At 39.6% G+C, this 27103-nt stretch overlaps 1 protein-coding gene across 11 annotated transcripts in view; it reads right to left on the reverse strand.

Moving 5' to 3' along the window:
- Positions 1-27103, reverse strand: part of ADK (adenosine kinase) — a 564491-nt gene that overhangs the window by 136710 nt on the left and 400678 nt on the right. The window lies entirely within an intron of this gene.

Raw genomic sequence — 27103 nt, forward strand, 5'->3', positions numbered from 1 at the left:
GACCATCCTGGCCAACGTGGTAAAACCCCGTCTCTACTAAAAATACAAAAATTAGCAGGGTGTGGTGGCATGCGCCTGTAGTCCCAGCTACTTGGGAGACTGAGGCAGGAGAATCACTTGAATGTGGGAGGTGGATGGAGGTTACAGTGAGCTGAGATCGTACCACTGTACTCCAGCCTGGTGGCGGAGCGAGAATCTGTCTCAAAAAAAAAAAAAAAAGAAAGAAAGAAAGTAGCAAGAATAGCAAAAACAAAACAAAACCAAAAATAACTAAACAAAAATCATAAAACACCCTACATACAGACAAAATAATGGGTAAATAGTAAGTCCTGACTCAGTTTGAGCACTTGGTAAATTATCAACAGAGCAATTTTATGACAAGCTACTGTTCTACTGTGCTGACATGCAATATAATTAGAAAATCTACAGCATGTGGGATAGAAACATAACTCTAAATAAGCTTATAATCAGCAATAACCTGCTACGATACACTTTCACAGCTTTAAAATGACTCCTTTTTTTCTGTCTAGTAAATAAATGCTAATATGTATCCAGTGTAATCTATGTCATTTTTAAATGCCAGTATACACATCATTATAGACACCACCACAGGTGTAGCTCAAGATGCACTGCTAAATTTTCTTACTTCAGAAGAGATTACACACAATACATTGATCTTACTTGTTAGGTGTTCACAGGACAAGACCTGATTCACATAGTGAACCCCTTGGAAACAGAAGCTAGCAGCTTTTATGGTAAAAATCCTAAACATCTTGTGAAAGGAATGATCTGAGTTACATCTCTAATGAACATGAATTTTACCTTACAAACAAGGAAAATCAATTCTTGATTAGCTAGGGCAGATTAATGATGGTTTAGACACAACTGGGGGACTGAGAGGTGCTCACTATCCCAGTAGATCCTGGTAATTAGGCAGTATTGGGTTAGCAGTAACAGGACTAAAGGAAAGGAATCTAGATTTAGGACTGGGTTGTTGGAGGGAAGGGCTCAATGTCCCCCATCATTACTTCAAACAGAAAAACTCACTATTACTCCGACATGGTTAACCTTCACCTGGACAACCAACACATAAAAGTGGTTTTGTCAGTATAGAGATTTTGATTTGTCAGAAACTTCTCTTTCTCCTCTGCTACCTTCACACTATCTTTTGCTAATCAGTAGGTGACAGTAACCTATATAATCTACATTTCTTATCTTGGGAAGAAAACAATAAACCATGCATGTGAGAGAATGTCAAGAGTCTCAAGGTCTGTTCTAGCCAAGGTTTTCAGAAGCATCCTGAATCTCCAAATGCTAAAAAATATGGCATAGCTTTCTGTGTAATTACCTAAGAAAATACGTACTTAGTGTGTCGTTAGGATGTCAAGGCATACTATGTCATTAGCATGTCAAAGCAAAATGTATACACTGTGTATTCTGTAGGTAATGCCTAAATGGTGAGATTTGGTAACTGTGCTAGACCCAGGGTAGGTGTTTAATAGTTAATGGATATCTCCAGTCTCCATGAGACCATTGTAACAATATTATTGAGATACTACTCAGTGTTGGATACGCATGGGAGGTACAGGATTTTTCTTGGTTGTGACCTGGACAGATTTTTATTATTTGACGTAGGAAGAAAAGAGGGTAGCAATAACTATCTTTCACCTGCTTCAAGAATCTTAATAATCAATCATCATATCAGATACTATTTCTTCAGTTATGTTACACTCTTTTTTTTTTTTTTTTTTTTTTTGAGACAGAGTTTTGCTCTTGTTGCCCAGGCTGGAGTGCAATGGCGCAATCTCGGTTCACCGCAAACTCTGCATCCCAGGTTCAAGTGGTTCTCCTGCCTCCGCTCCTGAGTAGCTGGAATTACAGGCATGCACCACCACGCCCAGCTAATTTTGTATTTTTAGTAGAAATGGGGTTTCTCCATGTTGGTCAGGGTGGTTGTGAACTCCCAACCTCAGGTGATCCGCCTGCCTCAGCCTTCCAAAGTGCTGGGATTACAGGCGTGAGCCACCACCTGGCCTATGTTGCGGTCTTTTAGGCTCATTTGATTAAACAAAAATAAGGTAAAAAAATTAAGGGGGAGGCGGAGCCAAGATGGCTGAACAGGAACAGCTCCAGTCTACAGCTCTCACGGTGAGCGACCCAGAAGACGGGTGATTTCTGCATTTCCAACTGAGGTACCGGGTTCATCTCACTGGGGAGTGTTGGAAAGTGGGTGCAGAACAGTGGGCGCAGCACACTGAGCATGAGCCAAAGCAGGGTGAGGCACTGCCTCACCCGGGAAGTGCGAAGGGTCAGGGAATTCCCTTTCCTAGTCAAAGAAAGGGGTGACAGACAGCATCTGGAAAATCGGGTCACTCCCACCCTAATACTGCGCTTTTCCAACGGTCTTAGCAAACGGCACACCAGGATATTATATTATGCACCTGGCTCGGAGGGTCCTACGCCCACAAAGCCTCGCTCATTGCTAGCACAGCAGTCTTAAGATCAAACTGCAAGGCAGCAGTGAGGCTGGGGGAGGGGTGCCCGCCATTGCCGAGGCTTGAGTGGGTAAACAAAGCAGCCAGGAAGCTCGAACGGGGTGGAGCCTACCGCAGCTCAAGGAGGCCTGCCTGCCTCTGGAGACTCCATCTCTGGGGGCAAGGCATTGCCAAACAAAAGGCAGCAGAATCCTCTGCAGACTTAAATGTCCCTGTCTGACAGCTTTGAAGAGAGTAGTGGTTCTCCCAGCACACAGCTGGAGATCTGAGAACGGACAGACTGCCTCCTCAAGTGGGTCCCTGACCCCCGAGTAGCCTAACTGGAAGGCACCCCCCAGCAGGGGCAGACTGATACCTCACATGGCCGGGTACTCCTCTAAGACAAAACTTCCAGAGGAACAATCAGGCAGCAACGTTTGCTGTTCACCAACATCCGCTGTTCTGCAGTCTCTGCAGCTGATACCCAGGCAAACAGGGTCTGGAGTGGACCTCCAGCAAACTCCAACAGACCTGCAGCTGAGGATCCGGGCTGTTAGAAGGAAAATTAACAAACAGAAAGGACATCCATACCAAAACTCCATCTGTACGTCACCATCATCAAAGACCAAAGGTAGATAAAACAACAAAGATGGGGAAAAAACAGAGCAGAAAAACAGGAAACTATAAAAATCAGAGTGCCTCTCCTCCTCCAAAGGAACACAGCTCCTCACCAGCAACGGAACAAAGCTGGATGGAGAATAACTTTGACGAGTTCAGAGAAGAAGGCTTCAGACGATCAAACTACTCCAAGCTAAAGGCGGAAGTTCGAACCCATGGCAAAGAGTTAAAAACCTTGAAAAAAGATTAGACGAATGGCTAACTAGAATAACCAATGCAGAGAAGTCCTTAAAGGACCTGATGGAGCTGAAAACCAAGGCACGAGAGAACTACGTGACGAATGCACAAGCCTCAGTAGGTGATTCGATCAACTGGAAGAAAGGGTATCGGTGACAGAAGATCAAATGAATGAAATGAAGCGAGAAGAGAAGTTTAGAGAAAAAAGAATAAAAAGAAATGAACAAAGCCTCCAAGAAATATGGGACTATGTGAAAAGACCAAATCTACGTCTGATTGGTGTACCTGAAAGTGACGGGGAAAATGGAATCAAGTTGGAAAACACTCTGCAGGATATTATCCAGGAGAACTTCCCCAATCTAGCAAGGCAGGCCAACATTCAAATTCAGGAAATACAGAGAACGCCACAAAGATACTCCTCGAGAAGAGCAACTTCAAGACACATAATTGTCAGATTCACCAAAGTTGAAATGAAGGAAAAAATGTTAAGGGAAGCCAGAGAGAAAGGTCGGGTTACCCACAAAGGGAAGCCCATCAGACTAACAGCGGATCTCTCAGCAGAAACTCTACAAGCCACAAGAGAGTGGGGACCAATATTCAACATTCTTAAAGAAAAGAATTTTCAACCCAGAATTTCATATCCAGCCAAACTAAGCTTCATAAGTGAAGGAGAAATAAAATACTTTACAGACAAGCAAATGCTGAGAGATTTTGTCACCACCAGGCCTGCCCTAAAAGAGCTCCTGAAGGAAGCACTAAACATGGAAAGGAACAACGGGTACCAGCCACTGCAAAAACATGCCAAAATGTAAAGACCATCGAGGCTAGGAAGAAACTGCATCAACTAACAAGCAAAATAACCAGCTAACATCATAATGACAGGATCAAATTCACACATAACAATATTAACTTTAAATGTAAATGGACTAAATGCTGCAATTAAAAGACACAGACTGGCAAATTGGATAAAGAGTCAAGACCCATCAGTGTGCTGTATTCAGGAAACCCATCTCACATGCAGAGACACACATAGGCTCAAAATAAAGGGATGGAGGAAGATCTACCAAGCAAATGGAAAACAAAAAAAGGCAGGGGTTGCAATCCTAGTCTCTGATAAAACGGACTTTAAACCAACAAAGATCAAAAGAGACAAAGAAGGCCATTACATAATGGTAAAGGGATCAATTCGACAAGAAGAGCTAACTATCCTAAATATATATGCACCCAATACAGGAGCATCCAGATTCATAAAGCAAGTCCTTAGAGACCTACAAAGAAACGTAGACTCCCACACAATAATAATGGGAGACTTTAACACCCCACTGTCAGCATCAGACAGATCAACGAGACAGAAAGTTAACAAGGATATCCAGAAATTGAACTCAGCTCTGCACCAAGCAGACCTAATAGACATCTACAGAACTCTCCACCCCAAATCAACAGAATATACATTCTTCTCAGTATCACACCACACTTATCCAAAATTCACCACATAGTTGGAAGTAATGGACTCCTCAGCAAATGTAAAAGAACAGAAATGACAACACACTGTCTCTCAGACCACAGTGCAATCAAACTAGAACTCAGGATTAAGAAACTCACTCAAAACTGCTCAACTACATGGAAACTGAACAACCTGCTCCTGAATGACTATTGGGTACATAACGAAATGAAGGCAGAAATAAAGATGTTCTTTGAAACCAACGAGAACCAAGACACAACATACCAGAATCTCTGGGACACATTCAAAGCAGTGTGTAGAGGGAAATTTATAGCACTAAATGCCCACAAGAGAAAGCAGGAAAGATCTAAAATTGACACCCTAACATCACAATTAAAAGAACTAGAGAAGCAAGAGCAAACACATTCAAAAGCTAGCAGAAGGCAAGAAATAACTAAGATCAGAGCAGAACTGAAGGAAACAGAGACACAAAAAAACCCTTCAAAAAAATCAATGAATCCAGGAGCTGGTTTTTTGAAAAGATCAACAAAACTGATAGACCACTAGCAAGACTAATAAAGAAGAAAAGAGAGAAGAATCAAATAGACGCAATAAAAAACGATAAAGAGGATATCACCACTGATCCCACAGAAATACAAACTACCATCAGAGAATACTATAAACACTTCTACGCAAATAAACTAGAAAATCTAGAAGAAACGGATAAATTCCTCGACACAGTCCCTCCCAAGACTAAACCAGGAAGAAGTTGAATCTCTGAATAGACCAATAACAGGCTCTGAAATTGGGGCAATAATCAATAGCTTACCAACCAAAAAAAGCCCAGGACCAGATGGATTCACAGCCAAATTCTACCAGAGGTACAAGGAGGAGCTGGCACCATTCCTTCTGAAACTATTCCAATCAATAGAAAAAGAGGGAATCCTCTCTAACTCATTTTATGAGGCCAGCATCATCCTAATACCAAAGCCGGGTAGAGACACAACCAAAAAAGAGAATTTTAGACCAATATCCCTGATGAACATCGATGCAAAAATCCTCAATAAAATACTGGCAAACCGAATCCAGCACCACATCAAAAAGCTTATCCACCATGATCAAGTGGGCTTCATCCCTGGGATGCAAGGCTGGTTCAACATATGCAAATCAATAAACATAATCCAGCATATAAACAGAACCAAAGACAAAAACCATCAGATTATCTTGATAGATGCAGAAAAGGCCTTTGACAAAATTCAACAATGCTTCATGCTAAAAACTCTCAATAAATTAGGTGTTGATGGGACATATCTCAAAATAATAAGAGCTATCTATGACAAACCCACAGCCAATATCATACTCAATGGGCAAAAACTGGAAGCATTCCCTTTGAAAACTGGCTCAAGACAGGGATGCCCTCTCTCACCACTCCTATTCAACATAGTGTTGGAAGTTCTGGCCAGTGCAATCAAGCAGGAGAAGGAAATAAAGGGTATTCAATTAGGAAAAGAGGAAGTCAAATTGTCCCTGTTTGCAGATGACATGATTGTATATCTAGAAAACCCCATCGCTTCAGCCAAAAATCTCCTTAAGCTGATAGGCAACTTCAGGAAAGTCTCAGGATACAAAATCAATGTGCAAAAATCACAAGCATTCTTATACACCAATAACAGACAAACAGAGAGCCAAATCATGAGTGAACTCCCATTCACAATTGCTTCAAAGAGAATAAAATACCTAGGAATCCAACTTACAAGGGATGTGAAGGACCTCTTCAAGGAGAACTACAAACCACTGCTCAAGGAAATAAAAGAGGATACAAACAAATGGAAGAACATTCCATGCTCATGGGTAGGAAGAATCAATATCGTGAAAATGGCCATACTGCCCAAGATAATTTATAGATTCAATGCCATCCCCATCAAACTGCCAATGACTTTCTTCACAGAATTGGAAACAACTACTTTAAAGTTCATATGGAACCAAAAAAGAGCCTGCATTGCCAAGTCAATCCTAAGCCAAAAGAACAAAGCTGGAGGCATCACGCTACCTGACTTCAAACTATACTACAAGGCTACAGTAACCAAAATAGCATGGTACTAGTACCAAAACAGAGACATAGACCAATGGAACAGTCCAGAGCCCTCAGAAATAATGCTGCATATCTACAATCATCCGATCTTTGACAAACCTGACAAAAACAAGCAATGGGGAAAGGATTCCCTATTTAATAAATGGTGCTGGGAAAACTGGCTAGCCATATGTAGAAAGCTGAAACTGGATCCCTTCCTTACACCTTATACAAAAATTAATTCAAGATGGATTAAAGACTTAAATGTTAGACCTAAAACCATAAAATCTCTAGAAGAAAACCTAGGCAATACCATTCAGGACATAGGCATGGGCAAGGACTTCATGTCTAAGACACCAAAAGCAATGGCAACAAAAGCCAAAATTGATAAATGGGATCTAATTAAACTAAAGAGCTTCTGCACAGCAAAAGAAACTACCATCAGAGTGAACAGGCAACCTACAGAATGGGAGAAAATTTTCGCAACCTACTCATCTGACAAAGGCCTAATATCCAGAATTTACAATGAACTCAAACAAATTTACAAGAAAAAAACAACCCCATCAAAAAGTGGGCGAAGGACATGAACAGACACTTCTCAAAAGAAGACATTTTTGCAGCCAAAAAACACATGAAAAAATGCTCATCATCACTGGCCATCAGAGAAATGCAAATCAAAATCACAATGAGATACCATCTCACACCAGTTAGAATGGCAATCATTAAAAAGTCAGGAAACAACAGGTGCTGGAGAGGATGTGGAGAAATAGGAACACTTTTACACTGTTGGTGGCACTGTAAACTAGTTCAACCATTGTGGAAGTCAGTGTGGCGATTCCTCAGGGATCTAGAACTAGAAATACCATTTGATCCAGCCATCCCATTACTGGGTATATACCCAAAGGACTATAAATCATGCTGCTATAAAGACACATGCACACGTATGTTTATTGTGGCACTATTCACAATAGCAAAGACTTGGAACCAACCCAAATGTCCAACAATGATAGACTGGATTAAGAAAATGTGGCACATGTACACCATGGAATGCCGTGCAGCCATAAAAAATGATGAGTTCATGTCCTTTGTAGAGGGACATGGATGAAGCTGGAGACCATCATTCTCAGCAAACTATTGCAAGGACAAAAAGCCAAACACTGCATGTCCTCACTCATAGGTGGGAATTGAACAATGAGAACACTTGGACACAGGAAGGGGAACATCAACACTGGGGCCTGTTGTGGGGTGGGAGGAGTGGGGAGGGATAGCATTTGGAGATATACCTAATGTTAAATGACGAGTTATTGGGGGCAGCACACCAACATGGCACATGTATACGTATGTAACTAACCTGCACATTGTGCACATGCACCCTAACACTTAAAGTATAATAAAAAATATATATAAATATAAAAAGTAGAAATAACTATTTTATACAACTATAATACCTAGGCATTTGAAATAAAAATAAAATAATCAATTCTGTATTCATAAGACCAAATAAATATTTTTATTAAAAAATAGAGAGAACATGTGAAAAAAAAAAAAAAAGAAATAACCATAGAAATGGGCAACCAGCATTCCTCAGGGCTGCTCTGTCTATGGAGTAGCCATTCTTTTATTCTCTTACTTTCTTAATAAACTTGCTTTTGCTTTGCACTGTGGACTTGCCCTGAACTCTTTCTTACGCAAGATCCAAGAACCTTCTCTTGGGGTCTGGATTAGGACCCCTTTCCTGTAACAGATGGAGCCTAGATTCTGAGCAACTGTGGAAGCAACACCGTATCAGAGCCACATCCCGTACCTCCTAGGAGAAAAAGTTCTCAACATTGATGCTGACTGTACTTGCAATAAAGTGAGGAGATGACAATGAAAAAAAAAATTAAGGGGAAAGCAAAATTTAAAGTCAGAATATAGTACATAAAGGATGTCCAATCTTTTGGCCTCCTTTGGTCACAATTAAAAAGAATTGTCTTGGGCCACACAAAAAATGTACAAACACTAACAACAGCTGATGAGCTAAACACACACACACACCCAGCAACACCCGCCTCACACTGTTTTAACAAAGTTTATGAATTTGTGTTAGGCTGCATTCAAAGCCATCCAGGGCTGCATGTGGCCCATGGGTCATAGTTTGGACAAGCTTGTAGTACACTGTAATTGGAATTAAAAAGAGAGAGAATAGGGCCTGGCGCGGTGGCTCAGGCCTGTAATCTCAGCACTTTGGGGGGCTGAGGCGGGCGGATCACGAGGTCAGGAGATTGAGACCATCCTGGGTAACATGGTGAAACTCTGCCTCTACTAAAAATACGAAAAAATTAGCCGGGCGTGGTGGCAGGCGCCTGTAGTCCTAGCTACTCAGGAGGCTGAGGCAGGAGAATGGCGTGAACCTGGGAGGCAGAGGTTGCAGTGAGCTGAGATCGCACCACTGCACTCCAGCCTGGGTGACAGAGCGAGACTCCGTCTCAAAAAAAAAAAAAAAAAGAGAGAGAGAGAGAAAACAAAAGAAATGGGAAATGGGAAATTTGATCTAAGTCTCAAAAAATGGGCACAATTTTAGGCAAAGTTGTTATATAAGGAAGGATAGAGTGGTATGAAAAATGAGATGTGTGTCCTGAGAACAGCAAGTAAGTAGTCCATTTGGCTGGCCCATAAAATATGAGCAGAGAAGTGGAAAGTACTAAGATTTGAAAGGTAGATTTAGTCTGCAATGGGTTAAATGATTGAATTCAATTTATTTAACTATGTGGCTGATAGAAGGGGTGAGATATATTATGGTTTTTGAGTGACATAATTAGGACTATACTGTAGAAAGATTATTTAGCAGCAGTATGCAGACTCAATGTTAAAGGGAAGACAATAAGTGAAAATTCTTACATGGCAGATCAAAAAACAGGTGATAAACATAAAATATTTTAATTTAAATAGTGAAGCACAGAAATGACAAATTCCAAGATACAATGTAATGAACTTAAATGAACAATCAGCTAGCTCTCCATGTTTCATAAAATAATGAGATAAAAAGAAAGAGTCCCGGATTTGGAATCTAGAAACTTGAATTCCAGTTCTTCCTTTGCCTCTTACTTTACCCCTAGTGTGACTTTGGGCAAGATACAAACTTTTTTTCAAAAATGAGAGGCTAATAACACTTTCTAAAGTCTTTTCTAACTCTAAAATTCAATGACCACAAAAATGAGTTTTTAGGAGGTCTTGTTAAGCAAAACACATATTCACAGAAGCAGAGATTCCATTATGAAATAATTGGTCTAAGTCAGTGAGTAGATTTAAATACCTGTTATTTTCTACTGCTATCTTTCTATAAAAAGTAAAGTATCTTTTTAAAAGGTAACAGGAAAAGATTAATTACTTGTTTCTAGAAGCCAAAATTCAATTAACTTTTCTCCTCATTCATAGATACCTAAACTCTCATCAAGAATAACAAATTGTAAAGTATAAAAGTTGGAAAATGTGAATCATCACTAGTATTAAAATCTACATTTAATAATTATGTTGACGTCCAAACTACTGCTAAATCTTACTATGTTTAAGCAACTTAACAAATAAGAATTACTGATTTTATAACTGGCATTTAAATGTATTCAGAAATAGAAACAAAAACCATAAATAGATAAGTGATTATGGCTAGAATGAAAAGAAAGAGAAAACAGGCCCAGGTATGGTGGCTCACGCATGTAATCCCAGCATGTTGGGAGACTGAGGAAGGACTGCCTGAGCCCAGGAGTGCAAGACCAGCCTCTCACATAGTGAGACCCTGTCTCTACAAGACATCAAAAACATAGCCGGGTGTGCTGGTGCACGTCTGTGGTCCCAGCTACTCAGGAGGCTGAGGTGGGAGGATTACTTGAGCCCAGGAGTTGGAGGCTGCAGTGAGCTGTGATCGTGCCTCTGCACTCTAGCCTGGGTGACAGAGTGAGACTGTCTCCAAAAAAAAAAAAAAAAAAAAAAAGAGAGAGAGAAAATAAAAACATGAAGAGGCCAGATGTGAAGGAGAGAAAGAACATAGAAACAAGTTGAAACTGAACATACTATGATAATGATTCTGTGGCTAAATTGGGAGGCAAATGCTTATAAATTCATCTTTTGTATCATGCATTGTCTTATTTGATGGGATTTAGAATTAATATCACAATAAAAGATAAGGCATCTGTCACTTATGAGTCAGAAATTATTTCAGCAGCACTTGTACCAAGTTCCTAAGGAATTTTAGAACATATGGAAAGATGCAACATGTGTCTCAAGATAACAATTTGGTCTTTATTATACAACCAATTTGTATTTTATTTAATTGTCTTAATTTTTATTCCATCTTAATTTTAATCATATTCATTAATCTGAAAAATAAAATTGCAAGTGGGGTTATACTACATTTCTCTACTTCCTAAAGGAAGGTTTATGGTTTTTTTTTGTTTGTTTGTTTTTTTGAGACGGAGTTTCCCTCTTGTTGCCCAGGCTGGAGTGCAATGGCATGATCTCGGCTCACTGCAACCTCTGCCTCCCGGGTTCAAGCGATTCTCCTGCCTCAGCCTCCCCAGTAGCTGGGATTACAGGCATGCGCCACCATGCCCAGCTAATTTTGTATTTTTAGCAGAGATGGAGTTTCTCCACGTTGGTCAGGCAGGTGATCTGCCCGCCTCAGCCTCCCAAAGTGCTGGGATTACAGGCATGAGCCACCGTGCCCGGCTAGGTTTATGGTTTTTTTAATTATTATTATTGATATGACAACTTGTTTAAAAATCATAAGTATCATAGGCAGCAATCTTGAGTTGTTAAAACCTTTAACTTTCTCATTAAGTTGTTAGGGGAACAGTTACACCAATATTGTTTCATGAACTAAAAAAGCACATGTTAAGGATATAGGAGTAATGTTTCAGGAGTGCTACTAGAGCTTGGCTGAATTTGAAGATTTGTGACTTGACTAGGCTCCAACTCCTCCTCTCTGAACACGTTTTTAACTTTCACCGAACTTTCCCAGAGCTTTAAAACTATCCTTTAAATAATTTAGAGTCCCAGAAACTATATTGCTTTTTTCTCCATGTTACTAATACTTAGCAATTTTCTCAGGGCCCTTGGGCACAGAATAGGGAAAGAAAAGAGTAAAAAGTCTATCTGGAGATGCCAGGAGAAAATATCCAACACAGAAAGCTATTGAAGCCTTGGCCAAGATGTTCATGTCCTAAGAAGCAACACAGCCACTGAACTATAAGGGATTATATGGTTTAACAGTGGACAACTCAGGACAGCCAACATGGACAGAAGATTAGGGTGGGGTGGGGCAGGGGCGATTAATTCTCTGAATGTTTTACTTTGTGTGAGATTCTGGGGGAGGTGAAGGAAAGCACCCCCAAAATGACTTACATTTAATTCTCCAGTAAAGGGATTTAAAGTTGGATTATTTCATTTAAGAAAAATAAGATTAAAGTGACTTTTTGCACATGTAAAATTAGGAAGAATGCAAACACACAAAAAACCTACTTCTAACACAAAATAAAGTTATAAATAACTGACTGTATTATAGTATTGTATACACACGTTGAAAAATAAATACCAAAAACTGTTGAGAAAATTCAAAGAATTAAAAAAAAGGAAACAGGGTTAGTCAGGAAAGGTTTGTTGAGAAAAAGGATTTCTGTGTTGGACCTTGAAAGAAAATTCTAGGAAGAAAAACAGAGTAAAAGGATAAAAGCAAAATGTATTACGGGATGCTAAGAAAATCATAGGAATTGTGGGCTATCAAAGAGAATAGATGGAAATACCATTAGTTTTCCTGGGTTTGAGAAGGTTTTCAGGTTTTGAAAATTAAAAGTAGAATGTAATATAGTGTTTTTCTTTTTTTAAGTAGCCTTCCTTCAAAGCTTGATGGGTGCATTTAACTTAAATCGTCTTTCTGGGGGATTTCTGAGATTCTGGCTCTTGACTCTCAGCAAAGAACTCTTAGAAGCCAAAGACGCAGTCACCAGAGAGATGTTTGGGGAAATCGATAAGTAAAACAGGTTGTTTTCTAGACGTGCTTATTTGGAGATTATTATACAACAGTATCCACTAACACAGTGGCTTTCAACGTTTATGACAGCAATCATGGTATTCATGTTACTTTGCAACTTGCCATATTCAGACATATGTATACATGCATTTATATAATGTACATGCCTATATTTCTAATTCTATTTCATTTAAAAATGCTGATTTTGCTCCCTAAAGTAAAAGTAAGAATATTATTTACAAAATAACATGGCCCTTTGGAACTCAGATTTAAGAAAATTCCTTGAGGACATTATAATGACTAGAATATACCTATTGTATGTGCTCAATGTTTCAATCCATCCTTTCACTTACCACACATCCACTATATGCTAGGAACTAGTAACACAGAAGAGATTTTTAAGGGAGATCTAACTGAGATACGGAGGCATGGGTGAAGAAAGAATCTCTGAGAAAATATTTGAGACTTAATAAATTAGTCAGAATAAGATGGGTGAGTAACACTGAACATGATGTAAAAATAGGTCAAGGCAGAGGGAAGAGCATTTACAAACAGTTTGAGGGGACAGGTGAAAGAGCTCAATTGTCTTAAAAACAGAAAGAAGTCAGGTATGGAGGTGCAAGCCTGTAGTCCCAGCTACTTGAGAGGCTGAGGCAGGAGGACCTCTTTAGCCCAGGAATTCAAGGATGTAGTTGTGCTATGATCACGCCTGAGAATAGCCACTGCACTCCAGCCTGGACAACACAGTGGGATGTCATCTTTAAAAAAAATCAAAAATAAAAAAATCCCAAACTGAAAGCAGGCCAGTGTGGCTAGGGAATATTTAGTAGATTTTGAATTTTGTTCTAAGTGAAAACCAAACCAAAACCAAACCAAAATAAAACAAATACCTATAAGACAACACAACACAAAGAAAAAGTGGTATTTGTTGATTGTAAAACTGAATATAAAATCCAAATTTAATTTTACCCTTGACCTGGTTCACAAGGACAGTTTAAAAGTTACAGAGTACAACAGCTTGTACTTGACACAAAAAACACTGGTTTTATTTTTTGCCAGAGCAGGCATTTATTGAAAGCACATGTACTATATTAAAAAGGATCCTAAATATTTTTGTGCCAGATTTGATAAGGGACCTAATTTATGTTCTGGCATTTAGCTGGAAGCCTGAATTAGTGATACAGCAACATAGTAAAGACTTGATTTTCTCTGTTCTTTTATATGTATATCATATTCACTTGGTCACTGGCAATTCCTCTTAGTACAAACTGCTAAACTAATTTGAAGCAAAGGTTAAAAGTTAGGACAAGAGTAAGACTATCCTTAAAGGAAATATGCAAACTGCTAATCAGTGAAAGTGTGTTTGCCCCCATCCCAATATACTCTTGAATCCATCCCCAAATCAGAAGCTTCTTTGCTTTTCTACCAGCTCCAGTTACCCTAGTTCTGTATCAAGACTCAGACTCCTAGTCTTCTCATCATCTCTTTCCTTCCCCATATATACTTATTTTTAAAGAGGTCCTTACTCCTTTAAAAATGCCGTGTGGTCTTATTTATTAAAAAAGCATTTATTAAGCATCTACTATGTGTCAGGCAGTGGGTCATGAAGAAAAAAACATGACTAATGTCCTTCTACTTCCCCTGTAACTATGTTTTCCACAGTAATGTTGGTGTTTCCCTGTCTCACTTTTCTACTAGATTGTCATGCTCACCACTCTATCAAGAGAAGTGCTTGGTACATAGCAGGCATTTAAATATTTTTTGAATTAAGAAATGATTTTTAGGGACCTAGAGAAGGCGAGAAGGTTCTATATGTACTGAAGAGCACCAGATATAGACAGTTAAGAATACAATCTCACAATCAAATTTCACTTAAATGTAACTCTAGACCATCATATTAGTGGGTAAACTCTAGGAATCCATTATAGAAAATTACAAGGCAAAGTTAGGTGAGCCCTTTGAAAGAGAGCTTAGGCTTTCCCTGAGCTGAGGGACTCTAAACAGCTTATGCCCATGGGTTTCTAGCCTGCTTTCCTCTTGACTGGGCTTTGGACTCGCTTAGCCAGCCTCCATACTTCCATCATCCAATTCCTTGTAAAAAATCTCTAAATCTATATTTTCTACTGGTTCTGCTTCTCTGGTTTAACGTGGACTCATGTAATGATGTTATAAACAGTGAACATCTTAAAATATTGTAACTATTTGTATTGAAAGTACTCATCAATTTCAATGAAATGAATAGATTCAGGGATTAGGAACACATACATTAGACAGATAAAGTTTACATTTAAATAAATGTAGGTTATCTTGATGCCTGATCAAGACAGATAAAGTCTACATTTAAATAAATGAATGGTTATCTTGATGCCTGATCCCTTGATTCATATTCTTCATCATCTTCCCTCACCTCAGACTCCTAGTCTTTTCATTGTCTCTTTCCTTCCCTATCCAAAACAAATGAACAAAGAATCTTAGCCTATCACACTGTGCTATCAGGTTTGACAACATCTAGCAGACTAAAATTTCCAGGAGGTACTTCTCTTTAATAACGGTGAAAGCTTTAACAAGAAGGAGTAACTGGTGGAATAAGCAAGAAAATAAATATATTCTGGCAGACAAATTCACAAACTCACAGATGACCACTTATTCCATTTGACTGGTAAAACTGGCCACTCTCAGTTTTTTGGATGATTTCATTTTGCATTCTAGGAATGACTGCAGCCAAAGCTCTTCGACCAGTAACATGTCCTCAGCAGATAACACTGCTCACAGAAGAGACTGACACTTTTGTTGTTCTGTTTTGTTTTGGTTTGGAGAGGGGGGTCTTTACACATTGTTGAGCAATTATCATTTGTTTTATTATTTACCTTTGGATGGACTTATGCCAAATATTCCAAACTAGATTATGAGCTCTTTAAAAACAGGATAATAGCTCGCACCTTAAAAAAAATCCTACCACCTCTCTCTTTCTCTTGCAAGAGCTTAGCAATAAAAACTGGTACCCAACAAACATTTACTGATTTTGTAATTTGTAGAACAGTATGTAGAATGAGGCCAACTGTGATTTGGCTTTTGTCTAAAGGAATTTTTTCTGTTGGGTGAAATGCTACTAGCTATGCTTCTCAATACTATAACTTGGAAAAATGTACACATTTTAGCCACAAAACTAATATTTATAAATATAAGGACACATAAAAGACTAAATTAACAAAATTTTAGGAAGGAACAAACTGTTACATGTTTTTACTATTGCTGTACATGTTACATGCTACTATGACTTTACAGCAATATTCAGAAGTAGCTGCTAATCATCCTAGAGAATTTAGTCTGCTGCTAGGCTAAAGCATCATTGTTGCAAATAAGATTCTTCTTAGATTGTACAGTCAGCAATGACCCATCATCTAAGATACTTGGTACACTAGGACTCAAATGATTAGCTTCTGTAAGTGAATGAATGCATAAATTAGACCCATATGAAACACATCATCTGATATTACTAAATAAGGTAAAGGCTAGAAGGGATAAAGGACAAGAAAAACAAATATAACTAAATACTAATAGAAAAAGTTCCATATACAAAAAAAGCACCGAAAATAAAATCAACAGACAGGCTGGGTATGGTGGCTCATGCCGGCAATCCCAGAACTTTGGGAGGCCAAGGAGGGAGGATCACTTGAGCCCAGGAGATTGAGACTAGTCTGGGCAACATAGTGAGGCCCCTTATCCACAAAAAAATTTTTTTAAAAAAAATTATCTGGGCATAGTGGTGTGCATTTGTAGTCCCAGCTACTCAGGAGCCTGTAGCCAGAGGGCTGCAAGGTTGAGGCTACAGTGAGCTGAGATCATGCCATTGCACTCCAGCCTGCACAACAAAGCAAGATCCTGTCTCAAAAAAAAAGTCAATGGACAAACTCCAAGAAGTATTTACAAGTAAGGATTTATTTCCCAAATACAGGGGAAAAAGAAAAAAAAAAAAAAAAAAACAAGAAAAAACTTAGTTGGAAAAATTGAACCAACCAAAAGAAAAAGAAAGCTAGGCAAACAAGGAGTTAAGAGAAGAGGAAAATATAAATGGACTATAACATGAAAAGATATAGAATTACAACATTACCTTTAAAACTGCAAATTGAAATAATAAAATACCATTTTAAATATATCAGTTTGGCAAAGCTTAAAAAGACATTTAAACAGAGAATATGATTTGGTAGAATCCCCTGAAGGGCAGTTTGGTAAAATGTACCAAAAGTTAAATTTTCCTTTACTAAGAATTGGCAGTTCAGTTCTGGAGACTCAGCCTATAGAACTATTTACACAAAAGTACATAAGACATATTACTACAGAACTATAATAACAAAAACCCAGAAAACAAGATAAAAGCTTTTAATAGAAGAATAAACAATGATGTATTCATATAATACCACTCTTATAGAAAATAAGGCAGATAGATAAGTTTGTACTACTAGGAAAAGAGATCTAGCTATTTTATGTGAGAAGATACAGAACAGAATTAAAGTATGATTTCATTAAAATGAGTATTTTGGCCATCAGGTCCTAGTGCTGCTGGCTCCGCCTGGTCCCCACAACCCAGGCTGGGTGTAGTCTGCCATGCTTGGGCAGCTGGGCCAAGGAATGGAGGTCAGTGGATGAACAGCATCAGGGAGCAGTGCTGACACACAGCAGGGTGACAACTGCAGGCCCCCACAACACCAGCTTCCAGGGAAGCCCAGAGCATGAGGCTGCAGGCCTGAGAGGGAAGAAGCCAGACTGCCATGGTGTGAAGGTATGCAGACTGTGACATCCTGTTGGGTTCAGGGAATGCATGGGACCTATGAGGCTTGAGTTCTGGATCATGAAAATCAAACATTCAAATGTTTCAGCTTCTGTTTACTTCGAAGCCTAAAGTTAGTCCTAAGTCTTCCCGAGACAGGCGAGGGAGGAACCCTTGTCTCTGAAGCATCAGAAGTCCAGCCCGGCCTCACCAGGGTAAAATCAAGGTATATGCAGGGTTGATTCCTTTTGAAGTTCCAGGGGATAATCTTTTCTTGCCTTTCTAGCTTCCAGAAGTGCCTGCATCCTTTGGCTCATGGCCCATCCCCACTTCAAAGCCAGCCAAATTACTTTTCAGAAACCAGGTGTATTAGCCTGTTTTCACACTGCTAGAAATAACTACTGGAGACTGGTAACTTAAAAAGAAAAGAGGTTTAGTTGACTCATAGTTCCACATGACTGGGGAGGCCTCAGGAAACTTATAATCATGGCTGAAGGTGAAGGAGAAGCAAGGTGCATCTTACACAGTGGTAGGAGAGAGACAGAGCATGAGCAGGAAACTGCCACACACTTTTAAACTATCAGATCTTGTGAGAATTTACTCCTATCATGGGAACAGCATGGGGAAAACTGCCCCCATGATCCAATCACCTCTCGCCAGGTCCTTCCCCCAACACGCCAGGATACCCACCAGATAGAAAATGATGAGCTGGGCACAGTGGCATATGCCTGTAGTCCTAGCTACTCAGGAGGTTGAGGCAGGAGGATTGCCTGAGGCCAGGAGTTCGAGACTGCAGGGAGCTATGAACGTGCCACTGCACTCCAGCCTGGGCAACAGAATGAGACACTTCTTTTAATAAATAAATTTAAGAAAACAGAAAAAAGAAAATGTCAACTGCTGTCACATAGACCTTTGATAAGGGGAAACTGAAGACTGAACTCTGACTGCTGCTCTTAGTTCTAAATTGCTTTCTGAGGGGCCTGAAGAGAGTCACACCTGTGGGCTATCAATTTCCTAAACTGGTCACTCTGACCCAGTGCATCGTGGCTTGCTCTCATACCTTGACCCTGACATAGCACCCCATAATGATTAACAGGTTTCCTTATCCTAACTTAACCTATGTTAAGGCCAAACCTCAACACTCCTTTTTGCTGACCCCAAGTTTTTAGACAAAGCCTTTCTTCCTTAACCAACTGCAAATCAAAGAATCTCCTAATCCATCGATGACCAGTAAGCCCCCACTTCAAAACCTTCCTCCTTTCTGAGCCAACCCATGTATAACCTCCATGTATTGATTAACAATTTTGCCTGTAACTTCTACTTTCCTGAAATGTACCCCTGCCTTTAAAAACCCATGCTTGTAAGCCAGCAGGGAGGTCAGGTCTTGAGCATGAGCTGCCCATCCTCCTTGCTTGGTGCCCTACAATAAATGCCCTTCTCTCTCTTGCTGCAATAAAATAAAATGAGTATTTTAAATACTTTTTACAATAAAATATGTCTAGAAGGACATATTTTAAAACTAATAACAAAGATTGAGATGTGGTAGAACTATGAAAGAATTTTCTTTCTGCATTATCTATTTCTATGATGTCCAGATTTTAAACAATGACCTAGTAAAAAGAAATAACATTCAAGCATAAGATTACAATAACATCTCTGGCCATTTATTCTACGTTGTTGCAAATTATACAGACACAGAAGTATCCAATATTACATAGTTTATGTAGTATATAAATGGTTTTTAAATTATAACTGAGATGAAAGGGTAGATAAAAATATTACACAATCAACATATTGCCCCCATCAGTAGTCAAATATATATGCCTTTTTAGCTTCCTAAATTTACTAATTTGTGTTTGAAGACCTATGAATCACCTCTTACACGTTTCAGTCAAGAATATACAGTAAGGAGGGCAGCCAAGATGGCCGAATAGGAACAGCTCCGGTCTACAGCTCCCAGCGTGAGCGACGCAGAAGACAGGTGATTTCTGCATTTCCATCTGAGGTACCAGGTTCATCTCACTAGGGAGTGCCAGACAGTGGGAGCAGGACAGTGGGTGCAGAGCACCGCGCACAAGCCGAAGCAGGGCGAGGCATTGCCTCACTCGGGAAGTGCAAGGGGTCAGGGAGTTCCCTTTCCTAGTCAAAGAAAGGGGTGACAGACAGCACCTGGAAAATCAGGTCACTCCCACCCTAATACTGCGCTTTTCCAACGGGCTTAAAAAAGGGTGCACCAGGAGATTATATCCCGCACCTGGCTCGGAGGGTCCTACGCCCACGGAGTCTCGCTGATTGCTAGCACAGCAGTCTGAGATCAAACGGCAAGGTGGCAGCGAGGCTGGGGGAGGGGCACCCGCCATTGCCCAGGCTTGTTTAGGTAAACAAAGCAGCCTGGAAGCTCAAACTGGGTGGAGCCCACCACAGCTCAAGGAGGCCTGCCTGCCTCTGTAGGCTCCACCTCTGGGGGCAGGGCACAGACAAACAAAAAGACAGCAGTAACCTCTGCAGACTTAAAAGTCCCTGTCTGACAGCTTCGAAGAGAGCAGTGGTTCTCCCAGCACGCAGCTGGAGATCTGAGAATGGGCAGACTGCCTCAAGTGGGTCCCTGACCCCTGACCCCTGAGCAGCCTAACTGGGACGCACCCCCCAGTAGGGGCAGACTGACACCTCACACGGCCAGGTACTCCTCTGAGAGAAAACTTCCAGAGGAATGATCAGACAGCAGCGTTCGCGGTTCATGAAAATCCGCTGTTCTGCAGCCACCACTGCTGTTACCCAGGCAAACAGCATCTGGAGTGGACCTCTAGCAAACTCCAACAGACCTGCAGCTGAGGGTCCTGTCTGTTAGAAGGAAAACTAACAAACAGAAAGGACATCCACACCAAAAACCCATCTGTACATCATCATCATCAAAGACCAAAAGTAGATAAAACCACAAAGATGGGGAAAAAACAGAGCAGAAAAACAGGAAACTATAAAAAGCAGAGCACCTCTCCTCCTCCAAAGGAACGCAGTTCCTCACCAGCAACGGAACAAAGCTGGATGGAGAATGACTTTGACGAGCTGAGAGAAGAAGGCTTCAGATGATCAAACTACTCCAAGCTACAGGAGGAAATTCAAACCAAAGGCAAAGAAGTTAAAAACTTTGAAAAAAATTTAGACAAATGTATAACTAGAATAACCAATATAGACAAGTGCTTAAAGGAGCTGATGGAGCTGAAAACCAAGGCTCGAGAACTACGTGAAGAATGCAGAAGCCTCAGGAGCAGATGCAATCAACTGGAAGAAAGGGTATCAGTGATGGAAGATGAAATGAATGAAGCAAGAAGGGAAGTTTAGAGAAAAAAGAATAAAAAGAAATGAACAAAGCCTCCAAGAAATATGGGACTATGTGAAAAGACCAAATCTACATCTGATTGGTGTACCTGAAAGTGACGGGGAGAATGGAACCAAGTTGGAAAACACCCTGCAGGATATTATCCAGGAGAACTTCCGCAATCTAGCAAGGCAGGCCAACATTCAAATTCAGGAAATACAGAGAACACCACAAAGATACTCCTCGAGAAGAGCAACTCCAAGACACATAATTGTCAGATTCACCAAAGTTGAAATGAAGGAAAAAATGTTAAGGGAAGCCAGAGAGAAAGGTCGGGTTACCCACAAAGGGAAGCCCATCAGACTAACAGCGGATCTCTCAGCAGAAACTCTACAAGCCACAAGAGAGTGGGGACCAATATTCAACATTCTTAAAGAAAAGAATTTTCAACCCAGAATTTCATATCCAGCCAAACTAAGCTTCATAAGTGAAGGAGAAATAAAATACTTTACAGACAAGCAAATGCTGAGAGATTTTGTCACCACCAGGCCTGCCCTAAAAGAGCTCCTGAAGGAAGCATTAAACATGGAAAGGAACAACAGGTACTAGCCACTGCAAAATCATGCCAAATTGTAAAGACCATCGAGGCTAGGAAGAAACTGCATCAACTAACAAGCAAAATAACCAGCTAACATCATAATGACAGGATCAAATTCACACATAACAGTATTAACTTTAAACATAAATGGACTAAATGCTCCAATTAAAAGACACAGACTGGCAAACTGGATAAAGAGACAAGACCCATCAGTGTGCTGTATTCAGGAAACCCATCTCACGTGCAGAGACACACATAGGCTCAAAATAAAAGGATGGAGGAAGATCTACCAAGCAAATGGAAAACAAAAAAAGGCAGGGGTTGCAATCCTAGTCTCTGATAAAACGGACTTTAAACCAACAAAGATCAAAAGAGACAAAGAAGGCCATTACATAATGGTAAACGGATCAATTCGACAAGAAGAGCTAACTATCCTAAATATATATGCACCCAATACAGGAGCAACCAGACTCATAAAACAAGTCCTGAGTGACCTACAAAGAGACTTAGACTCCCACACAATAATAATGGGAGACTTTAACACCCCACTGTCAACATTAGACAGATCAATGAGACAGAAAGTTAACAAGGATACCCAGGAATTGAACTCAGCTCTGCACCAAGCAGACCTAATAGACATCTACAGAACTCTCCATCCCAAATCAACAGAATATACATTCTTTTCTGCACCACACCACACCTATTCCAAAATTGACCACATACTTCGAAGTAAAGCTCTCCTCAGCAAATGTAAAAGAACAGAAATTGTAACAAACTGTCTCTCAGACCACAGTGCAATCAAACTAGAAATCAGGATTAAGAAACTCACTCAAAACTGCTCAACTACATGGAAACTGAACAACCTGCTCCTGAATGACTACTGGGTACATAACGAAATGAAGGCAGAAATAAAGATGTTCTTTGAAACCAACGAGAACAAAGACACAACATACCAGAATCTCTGGGACACATTCAAAGCATTGTGTAGAAGGAAATTTATAGCACTAAATGCCCACAAGAGAAAGCAGGAAAGATCCAAAATTGACACCCTAACATCACAATTAAAAGAACTAGAGAAGCAAGAGCAAACACATTCAAAAGCTAGCAGAAGGCAAGAAATAACTAAGATCAGAGCAGAACTGAAGGAAACAGAGACACAAAAAACCCTTCAAAAAAATCAATGAATCCAGGAGCTGGTTTTTTGAAAAGATCAACAAAATTGATAGATCACTAGCAAGACTAATAAAGAAGAAAAGAGAGAAGAATCAAATGGACGCAATAAAAAATGATAAAGGGGATATCACCACCGATCCCACAGAAATACAAACTACCATCAGAGAATACTATAAACACCTCTACGCAAATAAACTAGAAAATCTAGAAGAAATGGATAAATTCCTCGACACAGTCCCTCCCAAGACTAAACCAGGAAGAAGTTGAATCTCTGAACAGACCAGTAAGAGGCTCTGAAATTGTGGCAATAATCAATAGCTTACCAACCAAAAAGAGTCCAGGACCAGATGGATTCACAGCCAAATTCTACCAGAGGTACAAGGAGGAACTGGTACCATTCCTTCTGAAACTATTCCAATCAATACAAAAAGAAGGAATCCTCCCTAACTCATTTTATGAGGCCAGCATCATCCTGATACCAAAGCCGGGTAGAGACACAACCAAAAAAGAGAATTTTAGACCAATATCCTTGATGAACATCGATGCAAAAATCCTCAATAAAATACTGGCAAACCGAATCCAGCAGCACATCAAAAAGCTTATCCACCATGATCAAGTGGGCTTCATCCCTGGGATGCAAGGCTGGTTCAATATACACAAATCAATAAATGTAATCCAGCATATAAACAGAACCAAAGACAAAAACCACATGATTATCTGAATAGATGCAGAAAAGGCCTTTGACAAAATTCAACAACCCTTCATGCTAAAAACTCTCAATAAATTAGGTGTTGATGGGACGTATCTCAAAATAATAAGAGCTATCTATGACAAACCCACAGCCAATATCATACTCAATGGGCAAAAACTGGAAGCATTCCCTTTGAAAACTGGCACAAGACAGGGATGCCCTCTCTCACTACTCCTATTCAACATAGTGTTGGAAGTTCTCGCCAGGGCAATCAGGCAGGAGAAGGAAATAAAGGGTATTCAATTAGGAAAAGAGGAAGTCAAATTGTCCCTGTTTGCAGATGACATGATTGTATATCTAGAAAACCCCATCGCTTCAGCCAAAAATCTCCTTAAGCTGATAAGCAACTTCAGGAAAGTCTCAGGATACAAAATCAATGTACAAAAATCACAAGCATTCTTATACACCAATAACAGACAAACAGAGAGCCAAATCATGAGTGAACTCCCATTTACAATTGCTTCAAAGAGAATAAAATACCTAGGAATCCAACTTACAAGGGACACGAAGGACCTCTTCAAGGAGAACTACAAACCACTGCTCAAGGAAATGAAAGAGGATACAAACAAATGGAAGAACATTCCATGCTCATGGGCAGGAAGAATCAATATCGTGAAAATGGCCATACTGCCCAAGGTAATTTATACATTCAATGCCATCCCCATCAAGCTACCAATGACTTTCTTCACAGAATTGGAAAAAACTACTTTAAAGTTCATATGGAACCAAAAAAGAGCCCGCATCGCCAAGTCAATCCTAAGCCAAAAGAACAAAGCTGGAGGCATCACACTACCTGACTTCAAACTATACTACAAGGCTACAGTAACCAAAACAGCATGGTACTGGTACCAAAACAGAGATATAGATCAATGGAACAGAACAGAGCCCTCAGAAATAATGCCACATATCTACAACTATCTGATCTTTGACAAACCTGAGAAAAATAAGCAATGGGGAAAGGATCCCCTATTTAATAAATGGTGCTAGGAAAACTGGCTAGCCATATGTAGAAAGCTGAAACTGGATCCCTTCCTTACACCTTATACAAAAATTAATTCAAGATGGATTAAAGACTTAAATGTTAGACCAAAAACCATAAAAACTCTAGAAGAAAACCTAGGCATTACCATTCAGGACATAGGCATGGGCAAGGACTTCATGTCTAAAACACCAAAAGCAATGGCAACAAAAGCCAAAATTGACAAATGGGATCTAATTAAACTAAAGAGCTTTTGCACAGCAAAAGAAACTACCGTCAGAGTGAACAGGCAACCTACAAAATGGGAGAAAATTTTCGCAACCTACTCATCTGACAAAGGCCTAATATCCAGAATTTACAATGAACTCAAACAAATTTACAAGAAAAAAACAAACAACCCCATCAAAAAGTGGGCGAAGGACATGAACAGACACTTCTCAAAAGAAGACATTTATGCAGCCAAAAAACACATGAAAAAATGCTCACCATCACTGGCCATCAGAGAAATGCAAATCAAAACCACAATGAGATACCATCTCACAACAGTTAGAATGGCAATCATTAAAAAGTCAGGAAACAACAGGTGCTGGAGAGGATGTGGAGAAATAGGAACACTTTTACACTGTTGGTGGCACTGTAAACTAGTTCAACCATTGTGGAAGTCAGTGTGGCGATTCCTCAGGGATCTAGAACTAGAAATACCATTTGACCCAGCCATCTCATTACTGGGTATATACCCAAAGGACTATAAATCATGCTGCTGTAAAGACACATGCACACGTATGTTTATTGTGGCACTATTCACAATAGCAAAGACTTGGAACCAACCCAAATGTCCAACAATGATAGACTGGATTAAGAAAATGTGGCACATATACACCATGGAATACTATGCAGTCATAAAAAATGATGAGTTCATGTCCCTTGTAGGGACATGGATGAAATTGGAAATCATCATTCTCAGTAAACTATCGCAAGGATAAAAAACCAAACACCGCATGTTCTCACTCATAGGTGGGAATTGAACAATGAGAACACATGGACACAGGAAGGGGAACATCACACTCCGGGGACTGTTGTGGGGTGGGGGGAGGGGGGAGGGATAGCATTAGGAGATATACCTAATGCTAAATGACGAGTTGATGGGTGCAGCACACCAGCACGGCACATGTATACATATGTAACTAACCTGCACATTGTGCACATGTACCCTAAAACTTAAAGTATAATAATAATAAAATAAAATAAAGTAAAATAAAAAATATACAGTAATAAGAGAATAAAGCCCTGGTTTCCTCTACTATATATAAAACAGTTGTTCCTAGTAGTTTCAATAAAGAATATTTAAAAATTTGAATTTGTAGTGCCACTTGACCATAGGTATAGTATAGCCAAAAGCTCACATTGAAATTTATTTTGCGTATTAATGGTTAGAAAGAGTTAGCACCATTTCCTAATATGCCATAGTGCTTGGACTGTTTCAAATAAGTATTTGGTAAGAGTCACAGTAAGAGAGGTATGTTCCTGCTTTATTTCTGGAGGTCTGACAGCCTACAACACACTCTAAATGTGACAGTAAGGCATAAATAGGGCCTGATACCACCAGGCACTGAAATTTGAAGTCCTTTTCTATAGATAAACTGCTATATAACCAATGCATTTTGAAATCTTACACAACAATAATGGACATAAAAGGAACTAATAGCATGCCTCCAGTTGTGCCTGGCATCTTCCTTTCCTGAAATTCCAAAACAGAGTCCTATATTTTTAAAAACATGAAACATTAAGGGAGACAGTAGGAGAAAAGCTAAGATTGGTTAAGAATTGCTCAGTAAGACTTAGAAAATGTGTCCATGAATGCTATATATGCCTCTCCCACCAATCTTCTAAGTGGCACTGCTATTCCATAGAAGATCTATGGCTAAATATACAACAGCAGAGTCCCTGCTGGTCAAAGCTAGTGAAACTGTTCTTTTAGCTCAGTGGCAAATAACAGTACAAGAGAAGCTAGAGACTTGAAATATATTACTGCCAATTGCTTTTTGCTTTGAAAGCTTTCTAAATCAATGATAAACTATCTGCATTGAGAAGGTTATGGAATAGCCTCAAGTTGTATATGCAGTCCTTACATAGAAAATAAGCAGAGCTCATATGGCATATTGCTGTTCTCTATTTTAGAACTAGCACAGGAACCATGTGATGTGTTCATTGCTATGGTAACTACATTTCAGTAGTGAAAAGGAGAGCAAATGGGCATGTAAAACATGTATAAGTTGTCAATATATAAGTAATTGCTGCCCCAGAGCTGCAATAACAAATTTTATTGATGTATGACTTATTAGAATAAAAATCTACTATTTATATATTTAAAAGTGGCATTAATAAACCTTCACTCCCTTTAATGCCTTCCCCCATTTGAGAAAATAAGTGAATAGTGTCTTTCATCCCAGTTTGCTTCTTAGAGAACTGCTATTATTAGAGACCTAAAAAGTATATGCTATGTCTCATGTGACACAAGAATGAATGGCATCTCAGATGTAGTCAATAGGAAAATTGCTCTGCCTAGTCTTTTCCAAGGGGTTGAGTCTACTGCTAGGACCAACTCAAGTTCTGAGGTTGATTACATGGGGGGAAATCTCTGATTTTGCATCAAATTATCTCAACCTTCTAGGT

This window comes from Pongo abelii, chromosome 8 (assembly GCF_028885655.2).
Source record: "Pongo abelii isolate AG06213 chromosome 8, NHGRI_mPonAbe1-v2.0_pri, whole genome shotgun sequence".
NCBI classification, from domain to species: domain Eukaryota; kingdom Metazoa; phylum Chordata; class Mammalia; order Primates; family Hominidae; genus Pongo; species Pongo abelii.